General features: G+C 35.4%; 1 protein-coding gene across 7 annotated transcripts in view; it reads right to left on the bottom strand.

The window, feature by feature from the left end:
• The window catches only part of MAGI2 (membrane associated guanylate kinase, WW and PDZ domain containing 2), a 1,687,880-nt gene that overhangs the window by 1,229,637 nt on the left and 431,452 nt on the right, over positions 1-26,791 (bottom strand). The window lies entirely within an intron of this gene.

Raw genomic sequence — 26,791 nt, forward strand, 5'->3', positions numbered from 1 at the left:
ACTTGTCTGTATGTCTCTGGGCAAGCAACATAATGTAGTACTGTAGGCAAATCCCCAAGACTAGATACAATGTCTAGAAAAGGTTATGATTTGCTTTAATAGAAGGAGTTTCTTCTTGTGGTAGTTCTCTATCTTAAATAACAAAGAGACTGCATAAGAGCTCAAAAATAATTATTTAAATTCAGTAAATATTCCATATGTTTATTCATATTTCTTAATTTCTTAGAGAAAATATTAATTTTGATTATTAAGCTAACACCACAAACATCCAATGAGTAAAATCATAACAATGGAAATTTTTTTTAGGAAAAGTTTTAGGTGAAACATGGAGCAAATGAGATTTAAATATCAGAATTCATAAATTTGATCAGGGAATTTTATCACATTAAATGTGTATCTCAAGGTCATTGCTATCTTTTTGTTAATAAAATATTTGTATGATTTGAATTTGAATGATATTTATTTGTATTTGTATGATAATAACCCTAAGAGAATTAGAAGGCAAAACATAAGGAGTTTAGATAAGCTAATCTTTGTCCATAGTTTGAACTAGTCTGAAATAGCTAAGAGAAAGCAAATGTAAATAGAAACCAGTGCAAAAATTACTTAGGACCATGGACTCAAATCCTTTTAAATAACCAGAATTAGGCTATGGATAGCTTTCAAAGTGAGATTTGTTCCACTAGAAATATGTTAAATATTATTTGGTGAGTATATATATATATATATGTTTTGCAAATACTCATTTTAGTCAAACCTGCACTTAAAACAAGAGAAATAAGTGATATTCGTATGTTACCTGATCACCTTGCTACCACTAAAAAAATAAATCAATTAACCTGTTTATTTGATTTGCCTATTATATGTCATACTTCAATATATAATGTAGTTCAATATGTAATTACAGTGAAATGCCCTGTCAAGATATTGTCTCCAAAGAGAAAGTTTTCCATGTAAACTTGAACAAATACTCTTAATATTATTATATAATCCATATAAGATTGAAACATGGTAATGGAAAACAAAATACAATACTCTCTGCATTTGCATAAATATTATTTACTAGACTCTTATGCTATGAACCTTTCCAAATTCTTTTACTTAATATGAAAAGGAATTTATTCAACTTAAATGAAGTTCTCTAAAGAAACTGAGTCTTCCTGAACCTACCAAGTAGTTATCTTTGGTCATCTCCAGGTACTCATGCCTTCCACACATTTCTGACTTGCATGTATCCACCCTGAAACAGTTAACCCATTACCTGGAAAGCAAGTTTTCTTCCATTGGTTCCTTGATAGAGAAACAGACTATGTCCACCCTTGCTAACTCATCATAGCATCTGAGTCTAAGGAAAGGCAGCTTGCAAGACCACTCTGCCTGCACTTAGCTTCAGCTAGCCTTCCTTGATTAGTTAGGAGAAAGGAAAGTCCCCCAGTTATTCCTTTTCTTCTCCCTTGTCACTTTCTTCCCCTCTGAAAAAGTGGAGCATACCCACTGATGAAGATGCTTTTTGGCTGCCTGAGAATATGCCAGCTTTAGAACAACAGATGTAATCTGCCACCTGACATAAAGCTAAAATCACTCACCTTGTGGGAATCGCTAATAAAAATACATTTTGTAACCACAGACTTCTGCTTCTGGGAATGTATTTTCACTTTAAAACTACATTTTTTTCTAATGCATATGCATTGCAGTTGCCCTCTCAAACGGTAGATGAAAAGAGCAATCCTTGCTTTTCCTCTGCTATAAATTTAATTGACTAGACACATATCTCTTTTAGGTAAAATGATCTATAAACTTCCCCACGGATTCAAGAACACTGTCATTAACAAGAAACTCCTGAATTAGGGGAAAAAAAAGAACCTGAACCATCTGCATTCATTACATTGATTTGATACAAATTATAATGTACAACTGCAAATTATCAGAATTATTCTTTGAGAGACATTTACCACATTCTATTACATGCATATTATATCATTATTTGAAGTTCATCGCAAACTCTTTGCCAAGCATGGTAGGATTATTCATGCTGTGTTCTCGTGCTGATATTATTTCTCCTGCTTTGAAAACTAGAGTTAGAAATATAAAAAAAAATGGTGGGTAACACAGGGATAACAGTGGAGAGAAAAATATAACCCATACTTCTAGTCTGCCAGGTTGTGTGACTGGCCAACTGAACCATATTACTACCTCTTCCCCCCAGCTCTTACACTCACACCAAAGCTTGTCATCTGAAGTGTCTAAAGGTGACATAGTTCCCTCGCTTTCTTAGAGTTACCTTTGGGGTAGCTAGGTGGTGTAGTGGATAGAGCACCAGAGCAGGAGTCAGGAGGACCTGAGTTCAAATCTCACCTCAGACACTTTGACATTCACTATCTGTGTGACATTGGGCAAGTCACTTAACCGCAACTGCCTCATCCTGGGTCATCTCCAGTCATCCTGATGAATATCTGGTCACTGGATTCAGATGACTGTGGAGGAAAAGTGAGGCTGGTGACCTGCACAGCCTTCCCTCACTCAAAACAAAGTCAAGTGCAAGTCATGACAAGTGCATCATTTCTCTGATGGCATGGTCTTTGGCAACGAAGGGCGAACACACGCATACAGAGTTACCTTTACTGTGGGTTTCCTCCCTCAATACATAAACAAAAATTCCCTTACTGTTTCTGGTTTTGGGGCCCAACTGATAGGATTAGAACTCGCCAATCAATCTCCTTTATGTACTCATTAAGGTAGTATTTCACTTCAAAGGGGTGGCCAGCTCACTAAGCCAAAAATCCTTCCCGGCATACACATCATAATTCACCTACAAGTTCTTCACATTACAAAGAGCTCGAACCACAGCTAGTATTTATATAGAACTTTTAACATTTGAAGAGGTATTTAAGTATATTGGATCATTTGTTTCTCATAACAACTATGAGAAGATGATGCTCTTATTATCCTCATTTTATAGATTAAAAAAATAAATGAGCCAAAATGAAGTTAGATGACTTGCCCCAGGTCTCACAATCAATAAACTCCTAAAGCAGGATAAATTCAAGTTGTTTTGCCTCAGAGTTTAGCATTCTAATGGGCTATACCACTTTACTGTTAAATAAAGCCTTCCTCTTGGTCTTTAATCAGTGTGTGTGTGTGTGTGTGTGTGTGCGTGTGTGTGTGTGTGTGAGTGAGTGTGTGTGTGTGTGTGTGTGTGTGTGCAGCTGTGCACTCACAGGCATCGTAGGTTACCTTTATTTCTCAAGGGATATATCAAGAGTTTTCTCAAACAACAATAGCTTTTACAAAGACCAAAGCTAGAGACAGCTGAAATGTTACCAAAAACTGTAGACAATACTATGCTGTCTTGTTTTCTCAGTTCTGAGACTAGATGTGTCTCCACAGAGAGCAAGCCTATAGTACCGGAAATATCCTCAGAGAGATTGTCTCCTACCTATCTTGTCGTCTGGGTGTTCTGAGACGAGATGTGTTTGCTCAGCAGGCATGCCTGTAGAAACCAGAAAGTTCTCAGAGTGTGTATCTGCAGCCACAGAAAACTTGTTCTCCAAGTGTTACATAATTGAGCTAACATTTTTTTTCCCCTTCTCCTTCCTGGAGGTGAGATGTCCCCAGGTGTTACACGTTGCACGTGTTTTCTGAATGCATCGATCTGTTGGGCTGGCTTTCCCCCCACCTCTCACTTCATCCCACCCCCCTCCCCCAACACATGTACTCACAGGCATGATCCTTGGTGATCAATCAGGCAAAGGGATGGACATAAAGTGAGAAAGGGGGGGGGGGGGGCAACTGGACCTTGAGCTGCCCCCAGCCCCTTCTCCTGACTCCTAGTTTTTAATCATTTTTGAGTGTAACAGTACCATGCTTGGGCAGTCTTGTCCTCTCTTGTAACATGACAAATCATTTCCTTTTCTGGTCAGTTTTTTTTACTAGATTCTATGTGTTTCATCAATGTTTGGAAGTGAACTATAAGTCATAATATACTTTAGTCTATTTACATTTACTATGTATCTCTACATTGCCTGTCAGTTCACTTATAATATCGGTTACTGGAAGAAAATGGCGGCTCATGAGTCACAGCTGAATAGAATTTCTGGAAGAATATGGCTATTCAAAAGGTAAGATTATGTTTTAGGGAACAACTTAGAGGCATTGAAAACGGTACATTTTCTGAGATAAAATTTAACTCACTCCCTTCCACACGCAGTGTCTTTCTGAAATACATCTGCCGAGGAATAAGCTTAATGAGCTGTCATCCAATTGCATGTCTTTGTTTTGACAATAAACACTTTACATTCACTGGATTTTGCTACATGGGTAGAGAGACTGAAATCTTTGAAAGATTGGGATCTCATTTATGCTGCTTCATTGTTCTCGGGCTAGATGTGAGCTGCAGAATGTCATCAGCCAATAGGATGTGGGAAGGCTCTTAAAATCCATACCTTCCTTAACAGCTATCAACCTATATGTATGTGTATAACTAAATCTATCATAAGTACACCTATGATATCTAGATAACTATTTACCAGAAGATAATTATATCTCTTCCAAAAACCTTACCACATCCTAGAGATCCCACCTAATATGAGTTTTATATCAGTTATTCATTTTTTTCATTCTACAAGCAAACAGTAAGTGGTATTAGGTTTAAACTGCAAGCACACTGGGGGCATTTCAGTCGATGCCTCATTCCTAGTATTACTTAGAAATGTTACATCAAGGAGGTCTTAATATTTTGTGTGTTGTGGCCTTTTTGGGTGATCGAGTGAAACCTAAAACTTCTCAGAAAAAAGGTGTTTTAAATGAATGAAATAAAATATACAGGATTACAAAACAAATTCTACTGATTGTTGTTATAAGATACAGATTTAAATCATAGACCCATGATAAGAGTTCCTGCCTTGGGGTCCAGAGTGGAATCCACCTTAATTACTAATATAGTACTCTGTGTTATACCTATTTCTAGGGCTTCAATAATACAGAATTTTTGCATATGGTCTTGTGCAAATGTGTATGGAGTATCATAGTCAGGAAAGCAACTCTTCATTAACCATGCTATTTGGGAACTAGTTCATAAAAAGTAAAAGCTATATTCAACCTTATTTAAACCATTGTTTTCCATTTTTTCAACACCCAAACTCCCTAGGACAATGTCATAATAGAGAAGAAAGCAAATCCATTTCAGGGTCAATGAAAAAATAAACTCTAACTCAGAGAGCTATTACTGAGCAGTTATTTGATTGAGAAACAAAAAGAAATGATAAGCCAGTCATGTACATAGATTCTACCTACAAGCAATTAATGTGACTTTTTAGTGAATGAGAACACTGGTAAAGCATTGTCTAAGCTCTTTAAAGTAAAATTTTGCCAGACTGATCTCAGAAATGGAGAAATAAATCATGTGAAGATGAATAGATTCTGTTAGGCTCCACAGAAACACAGCAGGTGACAGTTTCATACATAATTCATCTAATATAATGTATGTGTAGGCCCCTACTCTTCTTAAGATAGCAAATCATATCTCTGTCATGTGATCTTCCAAGAAACTCATTTCATGCTGGGTCTAATATAACATCAAAATCTCTAGAACTTTCACTTAACTCTGGAGTTATTCTGGTTACATTACAAATTATAGGGCATTAACATTAAGTACTTCATCTAGTAAGTTCTTATTATATCTTTCTAGGCCACTCATATCTATTGCAATAGGCATAGGAAATGGACCTATGATTTGATGGCTATAGGGGACTCCCAAATATGGAAATTCTCCCTCCCAATGCAGGCTTATACCTTCTTTGCACTTTAAAATTTTTCCTAAAGAGCACTGAGAAATTCAACGAGTTGTCTTGGACCACAGCAGCATCAGTTGTCAAGTCTGGGACATGAGTCAACATCTTTCTGGCTTTTCTGTTGCTGTCGGAGTTGTATAACCATATAAAATCCTTTATAAATTTTGTTCCACAGAAAATAAAGCTGGCAACACTTGGTCAAAGTAACAGTTGCTTTGTATGCATGTTTTGCTCATAGTTTTTGAGAACCAAGTATATCCTTTCATCATGCTTCCACATCTTTTGTGCCTACTATTTTTCCTTCAAATGCTACTAGCAATGCACATTTTGTATAGGAATCAAATATAAAGAAATACCACAAAGGATATTAAACAGTTGCAGCTCATTAAAAGATTCAAAACTGGAGAGGATAATTGCCATTTCAGAGAAAATGACAGGGATAAATGTGAGGAGGTTGATAATTTTCTCTAGCCCTAAGTATTGAAAATGGCTTTTCATCATTTCCTTCCTTTTCTTTTTCCTATTGCAGCCCACAGATGCTTCAGAGGAAATACTGTTATTGTAGCCTTATAGCAAATCATAGCTTCAAAGTAATTTAAAAATCCTACCTGTCTTCATTGTTCATTTGGAGAATTCTTTGCACACTTAATGTAAAGGTTAATATGAATAGGAAAGGTATGGGGCACAGATTTGATAGAAGGCTCAAAGAAACCTACATTCTAATGACATTTTGAAATAAGAATTTCAGTCACAGACATGAATATCTTTCTAACTTGTACTATCTTTTTGGCTCAAACAGGTTATTACTTCTTCTTATATTCTCATACTAGGAATTCAGGAAACTGCCACAAAGATATTCTCATGAAGGAGTTCAATCCACTCATGTTTGCTCAACTATTCACTCTTTCAAGTATGGCTCAGTGAATGATAATCATGAGAAAGAAACAGGTTTCCTTTCTCATGGGAAATTGTAGATCTGACATACTGTAGCTTTACTTTCATAATTTATTTGATTAACACAGAGTAATCTTAGTTATCAGCTAAGGAGAAAACTTACATTTCCCTGTGACAACCAGAGAAATGTCTTATTTGAAAAGTTTGGATAATTTGTCATCTTTTCAGTCCTCTAAAGTTTAGAAACTTCTAGTTGATAATGTGACTATGAGTACTCCTGAAAGTGAAGTAAAGATCTTAAGGCCAATTATTCTTATAATTAAGATCCTACCAACTCCAAAACAATAATACAAAACCTTCAGATGAAATCTCTAGGTTATTGGGAAAAAAATGCTTTTTATACGTACCCTTCTTTTCTACTTTTGTCCAAATGCTTGATTACTTAGATTATGGCCTAAACAGTCCAATTCATTTTATATTAAGCAAAAAATATGAATAAAAACTATAGATATTTGTGTTTCTTTTTTAAAAATGCTTGTCTTTTCTAATACCAATTTAACAAGAGTAATATTTGAAAATATGTACATACACACATATATGTATATACACACACACATATATATGTACATATCCATATGTATACTACTGTGGTACCCTGATATACTCACCCATATATTAACATGCTACATAACATATATTATATGTGTGTATGTATATCTATATCACTGTGTCCCCAAAGTGTGTATGTTTGTAGATATAAACACACAGATACACGTATAAATATTATATTTAAATTATATTTATTATTATACATTATACACATATGTATATAATATGTAAGTGTAAGTGCATAAATATATACAGATATCCCACAGGTCTTAATGCAATTCTAAACTATTAAATATCTATCTATTTATGTATGCATGTGAACAAAGGATTAGATTTGTATTTATCCACAAAAGGCAGAACAATAGGGTGAAATTTCAAGAGGAAAATTTAGGATTAAAGTCAGGAAAGGCTTCCTAAAATTTAGACCTATTAAAGCAAAAATAAGCTACCTTACAAGATAGTTATTTGCTTCTCATCTGAAGACTTCAAGGAAAGCTTGGATAATCAAGGTTCAGGTCTTTTGTAGTGGAATTCCTTTCAAGCCCAAGTTGGATTAGAGGGCTGCTGGAGTCTCTTCCAATTGTGAAATTTTATGATTTTTGTGATATCATTACCTGGTAAATTTGTTTAAACATTTAATACTTTCCCTGATTTTTTTAAAAAATCTGTTCTTTTGGTATTGTTTCCTCCCTGAGACACTCAAGAAAGTGTCAGCCCCATTGAGAATTCTCTCTCTATGTACTGTGCTTGATCTGGTACTGGCATTCTTTCTGACTTCATCTTGTAAACCATCATTTCTACTTCTTTACAAACATGATAGCTAACTTGTATCTGAGAATCCAAAAATGATGGTTCCTCCACCATTGATAATAAAAGAGATTACTTAAAATGCATTAGAAGTGCATTATATCTTATAATGTTGTGCTGCCCTGCTATCAGTTTTCTCTGCAAAAGCTTTTAGGGAGGATATGACTCAATTGGGTTTGATGCTAAAGTTTCTAACAATTTGTTTTAGCTTCTACTGCTTCTACCTGGTATAAGTGGTGATACCATTCAGAATCCTTCTACCATCCTCCACTGTTGCGTTTTTAAAAGAAATTTGCATTCAAAATTTGCGTTGCCTTTGGCTGCCATCTGTTTCTACTTGGCATGGAAAATCAAGTGTTTGCTGGTGAACACAGTTTCTGAACTTTTTTGACTTCCTGTTATAATTTACAGCTGTTCACCACTTACAGCAATGGTTTAACAATACCACTGCAATGAATATCTTTACTTACCTACAGATCTGTAGACTCTACAATTTGCTTGTTTGGTTTTTCTATAAGAAGACTTATTATTTTCAATTATTGTTTGCTGAACCTGAAAGGGGTATTATTTCAGGGATCAATGCAATGATATTCATCCGGAGATGAAAAAAGGAGCAAAGATATAAATATAGCTACACATCTTGAGTAGTGGTCAGCAGATATCAGATGGCACTGGTTATCACCCAAGCCATGAGTGTATTCCCCTCTTATTTCTACTTCCTAGAATCATTAGTTTCCTTCCAAATTCAGCTCATGTCACTTCCTACATGAAATATTTCCTGATCTGTAACCCCTCAATTTTTTTTATCTTTCTATCAATGTAATCACTTCCAATTTATTTGGTACATAATTTGAAATTTATGTAAAGGTAAGGTTCTTTAAATCAATCAATCACTCCATCCCTCTTGGATTGCAGGACTTAATTATCTGAACCAAGTAAGAACACCTCTATTGAATTAATCAAAGTAGTTATTATGAGTAGGAAAAATCCTTGATCAATTTAGAAATCCTTAAAAGTTATTGAATGAAATGGAGTGACATTGCACAGGAAATATATTCTAATTTCTTTGGCTAAGAATAGTTAGTTATGACCTATTGGTTTTATGTAAAATAGCAAGAGAGTTTGACATCTGAGGATTCAAACCAGTTAAGAACCAGAGGAGCAATTCTAGCCAAGCCTCTGAGAAGAAATCTCTTTGGGGCAAGAGAAATAAGGTAAACGAGGAACTTTGGTCTTGGCTCTTGGTTCTTAGTCTTCATCTCATTCTCCTTCGTACACCTCTTGTTTAGAGGAGGACATTTTGAGTGTTTTGGCAACCCAGTCTTCCAGTGACAGTGGTGATCGGGATAGTAGGAGTCAGAGTTACAGGTAAGGCATGATCTGGGATAGACATTAGGCCCTTCTCCTTTGAAGAGAATCTCCACATGGAACTTTTGCAATTAAATACCTTAGTTTGGGCATCTACTAAAATAATTAGCATTATATGGGCTTTTTTCTTTGTTTAAAACTACAAATGTATAGTAGTAAGTTTTTTCCTTTATTTTTCCTTATAAGCCAGACCACTTTTTCCCAGATAACTTTTGCTTATTTAAATGTTTATTTACCATTATCTGTTTTATTACAGAACTCATTATGAATGCTAAAGTAATGAGAAAAGTATTTATACAAAATAGTATTTTGTACCCTAAAATACTGTTTGTCTAGTTTATAAATAAATATTCATTTTTTCTCTTTAATTTTAAGAAGACTGCGAACACTTCCCTCACTATGGCATGAATGCAAACTATTTTTCTTAGAACTTCATGGACTACAGGATCACAGTATGTGGTACTCCTCTTGGTGGTCCCATACCTCTGAAGACTTCTGAGTGTTAATCTTTAAGATAATCAGCTTGTCCTAATTAGGGGTTAATCAAAAACTCTATCAGAATGACACTTTGGGTGTCAGAAATCTATTAGGGATCCATTGCTCTTGGTTAGAGGATGCCAGAGAAAATTATTCAGCACATTTACTTTATCTTTGCCAAAAGAATCCTTGCAAAAATAGTTGACATGCTTTGTGTAGAAAGGAATAGAAGTTTTGTTCAGATCCTAGTTTGATGACCTATGCTGGTTGTTTTGATTTCTCACCTAAAGGGTAAAGAAGAGCTAAGTTTCAGTTTAGCCCAGGTGACTAATCCTTTTGGGGAGAGTCATAAATGTTCTGGAATCTCTGTAAGAGACTAGGCTTTCCTTCTCATTCAGCTAAATTTTCTATCCTTTTAAAGTTAGGTAAGGAGTAAAGCCAGGTTTTTTTTTTTGCATTTATCCAAAGTAGAGGAGGCCCTTAATGGGAGAGGCAGTGAGCTAATATTCCAATTCAGTTCCCCTGGAAGTCAGTACCAGTTTTGTAACAGTTTTGGGTGCCCAGCTCAGGCCAGAGTAAAGGGTAATGGTGTCAATCTTCTCTCCAATCCTTTACTTCACCAGAGGAGGATCATTTGATCTTCCAAGGGACTGGAGGATTTTGTACTTACTAGTGGTAACCTAACAGCATTCTCAGAATAACAGATGGAAGTATCTTTAGTGAGAGCCAAGGACAGACTGGAAGTGATAAAGAAAAGTGATGCCATTTTTTATGCCACTTACAAGGAGCCAAGAAGACATCGTATCTTACAGGAGTATCTTGAGGACCCCAGAAAAAAATGACTTCTAGGACCTGTGAGTAACCCCCTTTGCATAATAGGCTTTAAACATGAGCAATTTGTACCACTAAACTTTGGGAAAATGTGTCAACTTTTGGGGGCTTATTTTGTACCAATTGTTCTTATTAATCTACCTTAGTAAATATCCCTTGATAAAACTGATTATGTCTGGTTGTCAGACCAATAATCATGGAGGGGAAAATACATTGGAAAAACAATTATAATTTAATTACAGTGCCCTCAGGGGAGAAGTAATGGCCAGCCTGGGGGGACCTGACTAATCAGTACTAAAGGGAGATATGTTAGTAGCCCCAGAATCTTTGCAATACCTATAAATGTGTAAGATGTCTCACCTGAAAAAGGCAAATTCCTTGATGGTAGGGACTGTTTAACTTTTGTTTGGGTCTTCTTGGCACATCACACAATAAGTATCATAAACACACAGCATAGTAATCACTTAATGACTGAAATGCACTGCTTCTTCACTGACTGATTAGTTGATTATAGCACATAAGCTGTACTACTACCAAATGCCACAACAGTTGGGATTTTCCTGTTCTTTGGTGGTATAGTGGAAAGTAATGGACTTGCAGTCAAGGAGACCTGAGTTCAAATCCTACCTCAGACACTCATTAACTGTGTGACCTTAGGCAAGTGACTTAACCATTCTAAGGAAACCTAAGTTTCCTCCTCTGTAAAATGAAGATAATAATAGCACCTACCTCCTCAGGTTGTTGTGAAGATCAAATGAGATAATATATGTAAAGTGCTTAGCAAACCTTAAAATGCCAGGGAAATGTTAGCTATTGATTGTACTTTTCACAATAAAACTAAGGCATTTTTCTTGGTGCTGCTACCCCATTCCTCAGTAGTACTACTGTCAGCTGATTCTATCAGATAGTTGAGGGTAATAGATGAGGTGCTAAAAAGTATTTTAGGGATCACCTAGTTTAATTCTCTTATTTTATAGTTGAAAATAAAAGCGAATGTGTCTGGCCCAAGAATTCAAACCCAGGTCTTCTGATTCTGTGTTAAGTCCTAAGGCTTGTATTTTTTAAGGAAAATTACAAATTTTCTGTAAAATATAGTAAAAAACACACTATTGTAAATGTATGGTAAATTTTAAATATAGTAAAAATATACTCTTTAGCAAAAATATAGTGACTCTATTTTGGCTCAGTGGTCAAATAACACTTTGGAAAGAGATAAGCTGGATGCTCTGTCCTGACACTGTGAGCTAACTTCCTGTGACTGTGTCTAAATGGAGACAAAACAAAGTGTCAACAGCTAGACTAATGAGTGCAGCCTTGGAAGCTGGATTTTTAGTGAACCGAAGTGCAGCCTTTCTGGAGAGAATTAGTAAGTGAAAAGTGTCCTCAGTCCACTGGAAAAAGAAAGGATTATCATGTCCATATCGCTGCTCCCAACTCTTTCCTCCCCTAAGGTGCGTTTAGATAGTGTGTGTTTGTAGTGTATGGGGGTGTATGTACCTGAATACAAGATAATCTTTGTCCTCGTGAAACTTAAATTCTAATGGCAGAAGACAAAATATGAAAAGGAACTTGAAAAAGAGAGGGGAGGGACAAGGTAAGGTCCAGACTCAGACTTGGTCTGGGGAATCGTGGGTTGAATGACATGGACTAAATACACATTGGCCATGTGACTTTGGCTCTTCAGTACCTATCTTACAACGTTGTTGTGAAGTCCTAAGGAATAAATGGAGATGAAAGTGTTCTGTAGTCTTAAAGTGCTATGTGAAATAGCTATTAAAATAAACAAACCAAAACAAACCAATGGTAGAATACTAGTACAACATGGAAATTTCATAGCTCCATTATATCGGAATTTAGTTAGGCATTTGACAAAGTCTCTGACTACCTTTAAGTAAACACAATGGTGCGGCATAGGTTAAATTACAGCACAGTATGACATATTCCAAGCTAGTTGAATTACCAGATACAAGAATTGTCATTATTAGGATAATGGAAATGTAGAGGGAAGTCTTCTCTGGAGTGCCACTGTACTCCAATATCATCCATGTTCTGTTCAAAATCCTTATAGTAATTTACATCAAGGTAGATATGATATGCTCACCCACCTTGTAGATGGCATGAATCTAATGAGATGGCATTATTGAATGCAAATATTCATCCTATTTCAGCTAAAAGTGATGTAAAGAGAAATGGAGTAAACAGGATAGAGCTAGAAGAGTTGATTTGATGAAAATTTGAGTTTGTTGTAAACTAAAAATTCTTCATGGGTGAACAAAAGGAAAATAAAAGTAAAGTCTCCAGAATTGGGCTACATTCAGATATCGGATTGACTAAATGCCTTCAAGGTTCATTTCAAAATATGAAATTCAGTGTTTCTATTATTTTCATGCCATGGATTTGTATTTCTAGTAGAGCTAGGGCAATATGGTTCTTCAGGATCCAAATATGTTATCTAATTAATATTGTATTACAATACCCCCATTATGCAGATGAAGACACTGAGGCTAATAGTGTAGAGGGAGAAAAAAGAGGCCCTTTAAAAGAAAAAGCATATGATTAAACTGCAACCTTGTTCTTTCCCTGGGAGGGCCTTTCTAGCTGATCAGGGGTAACATCTAGGACCTCAGCACTCCAATACTAATAGTCTTGTTGTGCAAGTAGGTGATAACGAACTGTTGAGTTTCCCCTTAATCCAGTAACCAGTTTTTCTTATATGGCAGAATAACACTCTATTGGTCCGACTAAATGCCACAGAGTAGTGCTGATTGGCTGTATTCTCTAAGCAGGCTTGAAAACGTATAGAAACAAAATCTCCAGCAGGGGGTGGGAGAGGGAGCAGGTGCTACTCCCAATATCCAGTCTCTCTTAGTTTGCTAATAAATTTCTTTTTTTTTTTTTTTTTATTTTCACTTTGATCATTCACTCGTGGCCATCTTTGGGTGAGATCTTCCTTGGGGTTTCTATGAACTCAGACAGAGAATTTTTCAAAAATAGAAATAAATTAACAGATAAAAATAAACTAGATTCTGTTAAACAAATTAGCTTTTTCTTTTGAAGTCCATACAAAGGATAATTCAGGAACTTCTAAATTATTTTCCTTCCTGAAGATATTAACCTGGTTATGCAAAAGTAGACAGGCACAGCTGTAATGACCAATTCAGAAAAAAAAATGTGTATGTACATCCTTAAAAATCACTAAGTAAAAAGGAAACTTTATGAGTTCAATACAATTGAATTCCTTATAGCTATTTTTTCCCTGTATAGCTATTTGTGAAGTAGTTTTCCACTTGCCTTTACACAACTCTGATACAATGTTCAAAGAGATAAAATGCTGGCACAAAACTCTGACATGGTCTGTTGTGTTGGGTGTGGCTATATTTCATTTTAATCAAGTCAGACTATAGCTCTTGCCCTGGAGAATCATCCAGAAAAAAAGTGGATAGTACTATTTTTGGTATGTGAAATGATTACTCCTCCTTCAAAATACTCCTAAACAAACACTTTCATTCCACAATTGCCATCAACGTTAGCTTACAAGTAGAACCCATTCTGGAGGGGGAACATCATGTTCTGAAGGTTTAAATGTTTCTTAATCACTACCGCTGACTATAAAGGTCTTAATTTTTAATGGCTCTAGAAACGGTCAGGTAGACTAGTTCATGTGTTGCTTTTAGATGGCTTAAATTTTAACATAGAGCCTCCAGCATAGTATATTAGTTAAAGGAAGTGATTCCCAAACAACATGTGTAATACTCAGAAGAACATGCAGGTAACAGAAAAACTTCATTGATCATTTTCTGTTGGGTATTCAGCAGTAAAAGTCCTTCAGATCTCATATCGAATTTTTAAATCATTGCAGTACTATTCTTTTTCCTGGCAACTACAAATGTGCCCAGAATTGCTCCAAAGATAGGTTGTAGTTATTTAAATGAATTTTCCCAACATATTGTTGCCCATTATTTTCAAAGAATGAGGGTATGATTTCAATTCAACAGATATTTATTAAGTACATAGTCTGTGCAAGGTAAGAGGTAATATGGCATTGTGAACAGAGAGCTGAGCTCCTAACCCAACAGTTTTAAGTCACATAAAGACACACACACAAATACATACATGTCGGTGTTTGTGTCCATGTCCATGTCTGTGTCCATGTCCTTCCCCTCAGCAAGTCTTTTAACCTCTGTATTCTAAGCAATTTTCAAATACCAAGTTTCAGAGAGAATACTGACTTAAATAAGTAGGGAGAAGACCTCACTGGCAACTCACTATATAAAAAAATATCAACAGTCCAGTCCAAAAATTAAAAACAAAACCAAACCATGCAAAGTAAAATGAATAGGAATAATACTGAAGCCAACATTTATGTAAGACTTTTAGGTCTGCAAAAAACTCAATGTATATGACATCCTTTGATCCTACAGCAACCCTGTGAGGAAGGTCCTACTATTACCCATACTTTATAGATAAAGAAGATGACAAAGTCAAAATGGACTTTGCTCTCAAAAAGTCTGTTTTCTTATGATGGTTCTCTGATGTTCTTTGTTTGTGTTATGAGGTTAATGCCCTGGATAAAGACTTGTTCCTATCTTTATTTACAAAATCTTGAGAAGCCAGATAAATTCTGGCTCCATCCACCTCAGGTAAACCCTTGATAACTAGCTTTAATTTCTGAAAAATAAACTGTGCCACGTGTACAAACCTAAAGTCATCTTTATTTTCAAATCTCTTCAGGTCTTATATTCATTTTTCTTCCTTCTCTGATATCTGCTCTCCTTTTCCTCTCTTTCTAACTCATTTTTCCATTTCCTTATTAAACAAGGATTAATTAATTAGCACCTACTATGTACAATACACTATTTTAGTCACTAGTAATACAACAAAATAAAAAAAATTACACAGTCTTTTCACTCAGAGAACTTGAATTCTACTGGCAGGGAGTACAGACATGTGCAGGGATACCAGGTTGGGCATTACAGGAACAGACAAGGACAAGCTAAAATAATCTACTAAACTTGGAGTGAGAAAACACCTTCAGCTGGAGGTAAAAGAGAATGCTACACAGAGGAGCTGAGGCCTTGCAGGGAGATGATTCTGAAAGGCAAAGGTAGAATAGAACACATTGTAGATATAAGGAAAGGTCAGCTTCGGGGGGGGGGGCACGAGAGCATAACAAATCAATAAAAAATTGGGTAGGTGCCCATACACTGATGAATGAGTGAAGTAAATGTAATATATGGAGGGAGTGGGATATTATTGCATTATAAGAAATGATGAATATTAATATTTCAGAGAAACTTGTATAAATGGATGCAGAATGGGAAAAAAGCAGAAGAAACAGGAGGAAAATAATGCAAAAATGGCCACAGCATTGTTAAGAAAATAACGCAGAAAGACCTCAGGGCTTTGATCATCACAGTGACCAATCATGACTTCAGAAGATTAATGAAGAAGCAAGTTTCCTACCTCTTGGCAGAGAAATGATGGGCAAGAAAGAGACATAGATTTTTAGATGAAGCCAAAATGATTATTTATTTTTACTGGCTATATTGGTCTGTAACAAAAGAGGTATGTGGAGAAGGGATGAGGTGATAGTGGGAAGTTAGAGAAATGCTTTCAAAAAAAGTAAACCATCAATAAAACCTTAAAAAATACGCTGAAGAAACCCAAAGTAATTCAGAAGGGGAAACAAGCTACATAATTCTGTTAGCACTGTGTGAAATTTTATATATATTTTAAAAATTATGTATGTTAATAATTTTATATATAACCTTTTACCTTAATATTGGTATACTGCAAAATGTGTGGGTTATTGATGATTAGTGATTTTTAATAGAAAAAATAAATCTATAGAGCAGCTAGTAGTCAAGTTTGACTGAAACACTAAGCATGATAGCTTTTCCCCTTCTATTGGAACTGATGATCACTAAAATTTAATTCTTTTTCTCCTCAACACCCATTCACATAGTTTCCAGGTATTGAGTTGCCAACCCTGAAATATAGGTAAGCATTCTACAAAGGAGATGAATTGAATTCTATCATCGTAATTCTGTACATAATAATAATTCAAATTCTGGTGTCCTAGCCTATCAACATTAAAAGGGGTTCTCAAGCAATTATTTTAAGACAAATCCAGGAACTCAGGACTACTATGCGCATAATAAAAGTTCTAAGGTCAAGGTGAAAGAGTTTGGCTGAGACAATAAAACAGAGACAACAGAAATTAAAGGGGGAAGGGAGGAGAATGGAGAGGTCAAGGAGAAACTTATCTGGGATATGACTAACTGGGAAAGAAATTATTCTACCTATTTTGGTTTTAACGCCCTTCTTTCTTTTAGCTAAAATCATCTGAATCCTCAAAATTTCACTTCCCAGAGGCAAAGTCCCAGTTGCCCTACCTTAGAGATTTATTCTGACATCTTCATACATGTCAGCTGCCTCCAATATCTATGAACTAAGGTTGGGACCAAGACTTTACCAAGCTAATTTGTATTATTCAAAGTTAGCTGTGGTCAAAATGAAAAATGAAAAAAAAATGCTAACGCATTTTTTTTTATAGTGGCAGTCTGCTCCAGCAGCATTTTTAAATACACTGGATTCAAATACATTCAATATATTTGAAATAACCTAACATCTGACATCTTTCCTGTTTTCAGCTTCTATAATAACTATAATAACTTGTGCTAACTTCAAGAAAGATGAACTTCTTATTAAGAAATTAGGGCTCTTTGTAGCTGTCTACAACAGACTGACAGTTTGAATGATAAACTAAATGGAAAAATTAATGAATACTATTGAGATGTTTAAAGATCTGTAATTGTACCTACAAGGTTTATTACAAGGAAAAAAAATATTGTTAATTGCATTTTCTTTTTTCAACAAAGAATATGTGTTAGAAGATACACTTCTCCCTGACTTTAAGATGAATTCTTGAGACAGACCTTCTTATAGTTTATTTTTGTTTTATAAAACTCTTGGAATGAAAATAAAAATAAAAGTATTCATAATATGCCTTACACATTCATTGGGTGTATAGATTTTATTTTACCTGGTAGGTATTAGGAAACAGGGAACTCTGTATTGTGAAAACTTGTTTAATATGACTTGTTTAATATGAACAAATTAAACATAAAATGTACTCACTGACTTCATTGAAATAGAGTACTTTAAAAATCAGGCAAACATAAACATTATTATTAAATACATTTCTTTTTATTAATTTATTTGTTTTCAGTTTTCTACAGTCACTTTCAAGAATCTTAGATTTTTCTCCCCCTCACTCTCCCTTCTCTCCCTCACTCTCCCTTCTCTCCCTCCTTCTTTCCCAAGATGGCATGCAATCTTACATGGGTTCTACACATATATTCTTATCAAATACATTTTTACCTTCGTTATGTTGCATAGAAGAATGCAAATGAATGGCAGAAGTGATGAGAAAAAACAAACAAAAACAAAGCATAACACAAGAAAAATATTCTGCTTCATTCTTTGATCAAATTATACAGTTCTTTCGCCGGATGTGGAAGGCATTTTGCCTCAAGAGTCCACTGGGAATATTTTAGGTCTTTGCATTGCAGTGAAGGGTTAAGTCTACCAGAAAAATTCCTCACACACTGTGCACATTACTGCATACAAAGTTCACCTGGTTCTTCTCCTTTCACTGAGCATAAGTTCATGTAAGTTCTTCCAGGCCTCTCTGAAGTCTTCCTGTTCATCATTTCTTATAGCACAATAGTATTCCATTACATTCATATACCACAACTTGTCCAGTCATTCCCCAATTGATTGGCATCCCTTTTGGCTACCACAAAGAGAGCTGCTATAAATATTTTTGTAATGTGGGACCCTTTCCCATTTTTATGATCTCTTGGAGATACAGTCCTAGAAGTGGTATTTCTGGGTCAAAGGGTATGCATGTTTTTGTAGCCCGTTGGCAGAGTTCCAAATTGCACTCCAGAATGGTTGGATCAGCTTACAGCTCCACCAACAAAGAATTAGTGTTCCAACTCTCTCACATCTTCTTCAACATTTATCATCTTCCTCTTTTGTCATGTTAGCCAATCTGTTAGGTATGATGTGGTACCTCAGAGTTGTTTTGATTTGCATCTCTCTAATCAATAGTGATTTAGAGGATGTGTTCATATGACTATAGATAGTTTTGATTTCTTCCTCTGAAAACTGCCTGTTTATATCCTTTGACCATTTATCAATTGTGGAATGACTTGCATTCTTGAACATTTGACTCAGTTCTCTACATATTTTAGAAATGAGGCCTTTATCACAGATATTAGTTGCAAAAATTCCTTCCCAGTTTTCTGCTTCCCTCCTAATCTTGGTTGCATTGGGTTTGTTTGTGCAAAAACTTTTCAATTTAATGTGATCAAAATTATCCATTTTGCACTTTATAATGTTCTCTATCTCTTGTTTGGTCAAAATTTCTCCATTCCCCATAAATCTGACAAATATACTATTACTTGCTCCCCTAATTTATTCATAATATTAATGTTTATACCTAGATCACATAGCCATTTGGACTTTATTATTGTGTACAGTGTTAGGCATTGATCTATGTCCAATTTTCCCCACACTGTTATCCAGTTTTTCCAGCAGATGTCCAACAGTGAGTTCTTATCCCTGAAGCTGGGGTCCTTGGGTTTATCAAACAGTAGATTGCTATATTCACTGACTACTATTTCTTGAGTACTTAACCAATTCCACTGGTCTACTCCTCTATTTCTTAGCCAATACCAAGTGGTTTTGATGATTGCTGCTTTGTAATATAATTTGGAATCTGGTAGGGCTAGGCCACCTTCCCTAGCATTTCTTTTCATTAGTAACCTTGATATTCTGTACCTTTTGTTATTCCAGATGAATTTTGATATTATTTTTCCTAGTTCTAGAAAATAATTATGTGGTAGTTTGATTTGGCATGGCATTGAATAAGTAAATTAATTTAGGTAGAATTGTCATTTTATTATATTAGCTTGTCCGACCCATGAGCAACTGATGTTTTTCCATGTACTTACATCTAACTTCATTTGTTTAAAAAGTGTTTTGTATTTGTGTTCATGTAGTTCCTGGGTTTGTTTTGGGAGGTAGACTCCCAGATATTTTACAGTATCTACCTTTGCTTTAAATGAGATTTCTCATTCTATCTCTTACTGTTGGGCTTTGTTAGTAATATATAGAAATGCATATGACTTATCAGGGTTTATTTTGTAACTTGCAAATTTGCCAAAGTTGTTTACTACTTCAAGTAGTTTTTGCTTGATTCTCTGGGATTCTCTAAGTGTATCATCATATCATCTGCAAAGAGTGATAACTTAGTTTTTTATTTGCCTATTCTAATTCCTTCAATTTCTTTTTCTTCTCATATTGCTAAAGCTAATATTTCTAGTACCATATTGAATAACAGTGGTGATAATGTACATCCTTGTTCCACCTCTGATCTTATTGGAAATGCATCTAGCTCCTCTCCATTACATATAATGCTTGCTGATGGTTTTAGGTAGATACTACTTATTATTTTATGGAATGCTCCATTTATTCCTATGCTCTCCAGTGTTTTCTAAAGGAGTGGGTGTTGTATTTTTTCAAAAGCTTTTTTTGCATCTATTTAGATAATCATATGGTTAGGGCAATAGACCAATAATCCTTAGAGTTCCTCTTCTGGATCTGCTTTCCAGGTCAGTTGTTTTTCCAATGAGATATTTTACATTTTCTTCTATTTTTTCATTGTTTAGATTTTGTTTGACTGATTCTTGATGTCTTATAGAGCTATTGGCTTGAACTTGCCCAATTCTAATTTTTAATAGATTGTTTTCTTCAGTTAATATTTGCACCTCCTTTTCCATTTGTCCAATTGTTCTTTTCAAGGAGTTATTCTCTCCAGTTAGGTTTTGTATTTCCTTTTCTGTTTGGCCAATTTTTCTTTTTAAAGATCTCTTGTTTTCAGTGAATTCTTTTTTCATATTGTTAAAATCATTGACCAGTTTTTCCTTCTACCTCTTTAATTCGGCCTTTAAAATCCTTCTTGAGCTCTTCCAAGAATGATCTTTGGGCTTGAGACCAGTTCATATTACCTTTTGAAGTTTCAAATAGGAATACAGTCTCAATGCTGACCTATTTGGTATTCATATTTTGGTCCTTGTCTCCATAGTAAGATTCTATGATCTTTTCTTTTCTGGTTTTCTTCCTGCTTATGATGATTGCCTTTTCCTGCCTTTTGAAGTGGATCTCTGCTTCTGGGGCACAGGGGGTTCTGTCCCATGGTTCTTGTGCTTGGAACTTGAGACTTTGTGTATTGTGGCCTCTAGTTCTTTCAGCTAGAAACTAGAATGCTCCAGTTTACCTGGTGATGAGGTGCTGGTGTGCCAAAGTAGAGGCCAGGTGAAATCTTTCTGAGTTTTCCCTGGAGTATCCCTGGAACTCACTGTGTGATGTGTGTGGGAGGGGTGTTTTGGCTGCAGGAGGCTTCTTCTTCTGGGCTAGATCATAGGCCAACTCAGTGGTTGGTGAACCCCATCTGCTTTAGTGTCTTCCTGATTCCCCTGACAGTGCTGAGGCATGCCTGGGGTCCTGGTGTTGGTGATTATGGGCTCCACTCCCCTGAGGCTCAGGATCTCCTTATGGTTCTCTGAGGTGGGGCTATATGGGACAGCCACAGTCTCACCCTGGTCCCCTTTAGCCACAGCAAGTGGAACCCCCCACCCCCTTTGTGATTTTCCTAGTCTCACGGGCTAAGAGACTGTTTACCCTTTTGGCTGATCCTACTATTCCAAAATTTTTCCTGGGGAAATATTCTATAGGTTTCTCCAAGGTCAACAAGGGGAGGGGTATAGCATTACAGATAACTGCCATCTTGGCTCCCAGAAGTTCAAGCAAGTAACTGACATAAATTTAATCTGCTGGTTGACAGTCTCAGGAGTGCGGCTGCTCTTACCTGGGAATCTGTGGTTCTCTCCCAATCCCACTGAACTCCCATCCGGGGTGGATATGTTTGAGAATTCGCACTGCTTCAGACCTCCAGGTGATTCCTGCTCAGCTTTGTTCTGGCAGGGTCTGTGCTGGCATAACCTGTGTGCTGTGATATCTGTGCTCCTTCAGCCCTGTGCAACAGATCCTTCCCATCAACCTTCCAGGGTTTCCTGGGCTGGAAATCTGCCACACTCTGTCTCCTAGTGGATTCTGCTAGTATAAAATTTATTCAGATTCTCTTTTTAGAGGTATTTGAAGGAGTTTTTCTGAGAGCTTAGGTGAAGACTTGCTGTCTCTCCACCATCTTGGTTCCACTTCCCCCTTATTAAATAAATTTTAAAAGAGCATTGTCTGGACTTAGTGAAAGCCATATCTTTTCAAAAAGAAAGCCAAGATGGTATGTAGTAGAAGGAATATTGACCTGGGTGGGAATCACACCTGAGTTCTTTCCATGAACTTAGCCCTGACAATAAGTTGATGTTATCTTAAGTTCTGTTTGTAAAAAGCAGGTCTCAAATGAAAAGGTCTTAATCATATTAAAATGAAGTGTTTAAATAAAATGACATCTAAGATTATTTCTAGACCTGACAAGTTCATGTAAATGGTCAAGTTCTACACTTAGTTTTATTAATAAAACATTTTTTAAAGGAATAACCTTGTGAAATGTGCAGGTGTTAAAAGAGGTTGCTGTTCTTGGCTTCATAGCTAGGGTTAAAACTACTATCTTCTCTAAACTCAAAGTTATGCAGAAATATGAAGAAAAGTGATGCTCTTAAAATCAAAGCTACCCAAAGAATCTTATAAATTGGATCAAATAATATACTTCCCTTCATTTTTCCATCTTTAAAATTTAGGGAAAGTAATTGAATTTAAGATTTTTTATGAGATCTTTGTTATGTAGGAGCCACTGTAAGATTTCTTTTGGTACTAACATAACCCTTTGGTTTTAAAAATGATTCTGTAATATGAGGAAACTGTGATTTTTCATGATATTTCTATCTTTTCAAAATATTCATAAAGTAGATATAAATAACATGCCTTGGATGACACAGCAAATAAATCTAGGTTTGATAGCAAATCATACTTATTCAATGATGACAATACTATTATGTTTAATTAGAACCACCAAGAATACACTGATAGCAGCAGCATTCCTGAGACTATCAGCAAATCAGTGGTCTTGCAAACAAAAATGAGAGTTGGCAAATGTAGCTGGACATTCTAGACATATTGCCAAGTTGTCAACCATATAACTGGGTTTCACAGCATATTGTTCACAGAGTCTCATGTGGATGTTGATGTGACAAGAGAATCCTGAACCTGGTGCTTCTTCCTATGTTTCCTTTAGTAACAGTCATAAATCAGAGAGCCTAGAACTTGACTGGAGATTCCTATCTTACATATTCATTTTTCTCTCTTCTGATACTGCCACCACTCAGATTAAAGGTTCTATCACTTCACACCTGGATTATTTCAACAGCTTGTTAGTTGGTCTCCTTGCCTCATTTTTACCTACTACAAGCTATTGACTCAGCTGGCTAAGTGACCTCCCTAATGTTCAGGTCTGACCATGACACCCCTGTATTCAAAAAGTTCAGTGGCTCCCTATTACCTCCAGAATCTAATGTAAAATCCTGTACTTGGCATTCATAGGCTTCATAGCCTAGATTCTTTCAACATTTTGAGTCTAATTATTCCTTTCTGCTCCTTGCCCTATACTCAATGATCCTATGACATTGACCACTGTGCTGTTCCTTATACAAGACATTCCATATCGCATCTCTGACCACTTTCATTAGTCATCCCCTATGTCTGAGATATTCTCACTCCTTGTCTCCTTGGGCTCCTTGGCTTCCTTTAAGTACCAATTAACCCCTCTCCACCTCCTTCTATTAGAAGACTTTGCAGATCTTAATGCTAATGCCTTCACTTTTTTGATTATTTACATTTTTTATTGCATGTATCTTGGTTGTACATAGTTAACTGCATGTTATCTCCTCCCGTAGACTGTGAGGGTCTTGAAGACAGAGACTGTTCATGTTCATTGCCTTTCTTTGTATACCTAGAACATGGTTATTGAATACTTGTTGACTATCTCCCATCTCTATACCACAAGGACCTGGTGCAGTCCCCAGGAAGTGTGTATATGGGATGAATGAGAAATCAAACAACTCAGGAAGAGCTCTGGTCATGCAAATAGCACCCATGAAGAAGTAAATGAATGGAATGAATAATAAAAAAGGGAATAAACTAAAATGTCAATCAATATATATCATTTATCCATAGATAGTGATCCAAATGCAGATGACACAGGTCAATTTTGACAATGTCAGGTACATCAGAAAAAATACAATTTTGAGGCAAGGTTATATTCAGCTATTCCTCCGGCTAGGTTAGCTCCTCCCCTTCATTTATGTTGGCTGTTGGAGAACTGTGATCATAAGACAAATCAATACAGAATTCTTTATATTTGATATTCAAAGATTTTCCTTGACCTTTTGATCATCATTTTATATTCAGTCAAAAATGATTTATTGAAGGAATGATGAAGAAGGGGTATTTTAGGTTACAATATTTTTTCTCCCCTTTTCTAAATGGAAGCCCATGCTCTTTCTAAAAGGAGGGGGCTACAGGTAGTAGTGAAATCACCTTTATTATATTGAAGATTTGCCTGGGACTGTTCCTGATAAATGAATGTAGAGTGTTCCCTGATAATTTTAAGCTGAAAGCAGTGATGTGAGAAGAGGAAAGAAACCTTTATGTAACCTTTTTCCCTGAATGGTGTGGAACATTGTAGTTGCTAATGCATTAGACTGCATCACAACTACATTTCAGATAGCTTGTTAATGAGAATGCAGGCTTCCTACTAAGCTGATATGTCATTTAAATGTCAGACAACATGATTATTTCTGTAGCCTTCCATGGATAGGCCTGATGCTTCTAGTGGATAAAATGTAGTGCTATGTTTTAAAATCTCTCTAATGCACTTTTCATGTATTCTTGTGTAATATAATTGTGTCTCTTGATACCTAGAACAGTGCTTTGCAAATAGAAATTGCTTAATGTTTGTTGAATACAATTGAACAAAGAAAGCATTTAACAATCCATTTCAATCTCTTGCTGTAATAAACTATTCAATTTGCAGAATCAGTACAACAAGGGAAGCCATTGGAAATGATGTAAAGTGAAGTAATCAGAACCCAGAAAACAATGTATGTATATACATATACATACACTGTTTTCTGGGTTCTGATTACATATATATATATACATAAAATGACTACAATATAAGAGGAAATAACAGCACTAACTAAATCAAAGTTGAAAGTGAAAGATGTGGAATTATAATGAGTCAGCACAAAACACATTAAGAGATGTGAGAATTCGCCTTTTTCAATCATTGAAGAGGTGAGAAAATATAGATTAGAACACTTCATACAACATCAGATTATTGATATGTTGGTTAGATTTGTTCACTTATATATTTTTTCTTTTATTATTCTTACTCATAAAAGATAGTTTTTTGAAACTGGGAAATAGAAGGGATTTGCTTACAGAATAAGAGCAATATAAAAAAGGATATCAATATTTTAAAATTTAAAATAATTTTAAATTCAATTTAATGTGCTGTTTTGAAAATGTCTATAACTTTAAAATCATTTTTTAAGCAAAAGAATATTCTTATACATAAATAGCTAAACTTTCTCAGAAGAGTAACAAAAGTCTTTAAATTGCTCTGGCTGACTAAATATGTAAATTATTTTATTTTCTTTAAAAGTTAGGACCTAAAAAGTAGTTATGTGTTTATGTGTATATAGGTGAGAACAAACACACATGACTTTAGCTTAACAGAAGATAATAACCTTGTCAATCATTCCCGGTAAGTGCAATATTTCTTCACAGCCATTTCTTTTGTATGTAGTAATTCTGGGTTTGGGATCTAATTGCATATTGGAAGCTTTTAGTGAGACCAAGGCTCTGTCACTGTACAAGTGGAGGTATTGCTCAGATCTGTGTTTTTTTCCCATTCACTTAAAAAATAATCCTGGCACCCTAATAGATTTGAATTCATTTGCTAACACATGTTGAAAGGTTTAATAAGAATCAATGGGGTGAATTTAAATATACTAATAAGCAAAACATAAAATATTTTCAGTCATTAAATATAGTTTATGCTTATGTGACCAAATAAAAAGCCTCTATTATTTAAAGAAATGTGCTTTTCTGACTTTCCAGAAATATATAGTTATGAATATCATATTAACATAAAAACCAACATATAATTTTGTGGCCAACTACTGGGTCAAGGAATGTTTGTTTTCAGAAATGTTAGAAAGCCTAAATGTAAAGATTTAGATACCGTGATGATTTAATTAAAAGACCAATAATTAAGGAAGAAACGTAATTTGAGATTTTCACCTATTTTTACCTATCTGATTTACTCTGCCCAATAATTATCATAGAAGTCTTCTCTTGGGAAGCTTCAGAGTGATTGTTTTCAAGTTAATATAGTACAGGGCCTGGTATTGGGAAGAATCATCACCCTGAGTTCAAATTCAGCCTCAGACACTTACTACCTACGTGACTCTGGACAAGTCACTTAACCCTGTTTGCCTCAGTTTCTTCATCTGTAAAATTAACTTGAAAAGAAAATGGCAAACCACTCCACTATCTTTGCCAAGAAAACCCCAAAAGGAGCCACAAAGAGTTGGACACAACTGAAATGATTCAACAATAAATATAATAAGGAGGTAGATTGGCCTTGAAGACAGGAAGACAAAGGTTCAACTAACGCCTCCAAAATTTCCTTTTTGTATACCCATGAACAATTCCCTTATTTTCTCAGCATACTAGGCAACATTCTAATAAGTGGCTTCCAGATAAGATGAAATTGCAGGTTTAGACATAAAAAAAGTTACTGGAAATAACATAGGATAGTTGTGGTTATCCAAAATAATAATAAAAAAGATATAGAAATACTCATGAATCTTAAATTTGCTTTTTTTTTTCTCCACTACTTTTAGCTTTGTTTGGAGATTGTA

Source organism: Notamacropus eugenii, chromosome 3, assembly GCF_028372415.1.
Source record: "Notamacropus eugenii isolate mMacEug1 chromosome 3, mMacEug1.pri_v2, whole genome shotgun sequence".
NCBI classification, from domain to species: domain Eukaryota; kingdom Metazoa; phylum Chordata; class Mammalia; order Diprotodontia; family Macropodidae; genus Notamacropus; species Notamacropus eugenii.